Source organism: Petromyzon marinus, unplaced genomic scaffold (genome assembly GCF_048934315.1).
Source record: "Petromyzon marinus isolate PM22_M1 ecotype Great Lakes invasive population unplaced genomic scaffold, UKy_Petmar_22M1.pri1.0 PM_G_Scaffold_254, whole genome shotgun sequence".
NCBI classification, from domain to species: domain Eukaryota; kingdom Metazoa; phylum Chordata; class Hyperoartia; order Petromyzontiformes; family Petromyzontidae; genus Petromyzon; species Petromyzon marinus.
The window spans coordinates 87,501-90,000 of record NW_027422822.1 but is presented as its reverse complement, the minus strand read 5'-3'; positions in this window follow the sequence as shown (position 1 = coordinate 90,000).

The following is a 2,500-nucleotide window of genomic DNA, read 5'->3' as shown; positions in this document are numbered from 1 at the left end:
TCCACAACCATCTCAACTGTCCTTAGAGCATTTAGCTCTAAGTTGTTCTGGCTACACCAGGTCACCAGGTTGTCAGCTTCCCACCTATAGTCAGACTCATCCCCACCAGAGATCAGCCCAATGAGGGTGGTGTCGTCCGACAAACTTCAAGAGTTTGACGGACAGATGATTGGAGGCGCAGCTGTTGGTATACAGGGAGAAGAGCAGTGGGCAAAGGACGCAGCCCTGAGGAGTTCCCGTGCTGATGGACCTGGAGTCAGAGACTTCTGTTCCCGGCTTAACGCACTGCTTCCTGTCAGAGAGGAAGTCTGTGATCCACCTGCAGGTGGAGTAGGGCACGTTCAGCTGGAAGAGCTTGTCCTGAAGCAGGGCAGGGATGATGGTGTTGAAGGCAGAGCTGAAGTCCACAAACAGGATCCTGGCGTAGGATGCTGGGGCGTCCACATGCTGTAGGGTGAAGTGGAGGGCCATGTTAACTGCGTCGTCCACAGACCTGTTGGCTCTGTAGGCAAACTGAAGGGGGTCCAGGAGAGGGTCTGTGATGGCTTTGAGGTGTGCCAGGAGCAGGCGCTCAAAAGACTTCATTACCACAGATGTAAGGGCGACCGGTCTGTAATCATTTAGTCCTGTTGGCCTTAGCTTTTTGGGCACAGCGATGATGGTGGAGGACTTGAGACAGGCTGGTACATGGCATGTCTCCAGGGAGGTGTTAAAGATGTTGGTGAACACCGGAGACAGCTGGCCAGCGCAGTGCCTGAGGGTGGCTGGAGAGACAGAGTCCGGCCCGGCTGCTTTGCGTGGATTCTGCCTCTTGAAAAGCCCATTAACTTCTCCCTCCTGAAAGGAGAGAGTCGTTTCTGTAGTATGGGTGGGGGATGGGGCCTCTTGGGTGGGAAGGGGTGGTTCAGGACAGTCCAATTGTCTTTCAAATCTACGGTAGAACTCGTTCAGGTCGTTGGCTAGGCGGGAGTCGTTAGTGGTGTGGGGCGCTCTGGGTTTGTAGTTGGTGATGTGCCTGAGCCCTTTGGCAGACAGAAGCAGCGTCGTTAGTAGAGAACTGGTGTTTTAGTGTCTCTGAGTACAGTCGTTTAGCCTCTCTCACCGCTTTGCTAAACCTGTTCTTCGACTCCTTGAATCTGTCTCTATCCCCACTCCTAAACGCTTCCTCCTTCTCCAACCTCAACCTTTTGAGCTTTGCTGAGAACCAGGGCTTGTTGTTGTTAAAGTTCACCCTGGTACGTGTTGGGATACAGCAGTCCTCACAGAAGCTGATGTACACAGCCTCTGTGAGTTCATCCAGACTATTGGTAGCAGTCGTGAACATATCCCAGTCAGTACAGTCTAAGCACGCCCGCAAATCTTCCACAGCCTCACTGGTCCACTGTTTAGATGTCCTCACAGCAGGTTTACAGAGTTTTAGTTGCTGCCTGTATGCACGAATCAGGTGGACCAAGGGAGTTCTGTGCGAGCCGAACAGCCCCGTGACCCACAAGAGAAACATCCCCGCCAAATTCGAGCGTTTGACGGGGTCTATCCGTGAAAAAATATTCACGTTTTTGAGTGCACATGCATTTCTGCTGCAAATGCCTCTGGAAGTTTCATGCCGTTCGTATGCCAATTGTGGCAACACGAAAATGACCCGTTTTCCCATTCCGAGGGATTTCTGTGCGACCCTAACAGCCCCGTGAGCCACAAGAGACACATCCCCGCCAATTTCTAGCGTTTCACGGGGTCTATCCGTGAAAAATATAGACGTTTTTGAGTGCACATGCATTTCTGCTGCAGATGCCTCTGGAAGTTTCATGCCGTTCGTACGCAATGTGGCAACACGAAAATGACCCCTTTTCCCATTCCGAGGGATTTCTGTGCGACCCTAACTAACAGCGCCCGTGAGCCACAAGAGAGACATCCCCACCAATTTATAGCGTTTCACGGGGTCTATCCGTGAAAAATATAGACGTTTTTGAGTGCACATGCATTCCTGCTGCAAATGCCTCTGGAAGTTTCATGCCGTTCCTATGCAATGTGGCCACACAAAAATGACCCGTTTTCCCATTCCGAGGCATTTCTGTGCGACCCTAACAGCCCCGTGAGCCACAAGAGAGACATCCCCGCCAACTTCTAGCGTTTGACGGGGTCTATGCGTGAAAAATATTAAAATTTTTGAGTGCACGTGCCTTTCTGCTGCAAATGCCTCTGGAAGTTTCATGGCGTTCCTATGCAATGTGGCAACACGAAAATGACCCCTTTTCCCATTCCGAGGGAGTTCTGTGCCACCCTAACAGCCCCGTGAGCCACAAGAGACACATCCCCGCCAATTTCTAGCGTTTCACGGGGTCTATCCGTGAAACATATAGAAGTTTTTGAGTGCACATGCATTCCTGCTGCAAATGCCTCTGGAAGTTTCATGCGGTTCGTACGCAATGTGGCAACACGAAAATGACCCGTTTTCCCATTCCCAGGGATTTCTGTGCGACCCGAACAGCCCCGTGAGCCACAA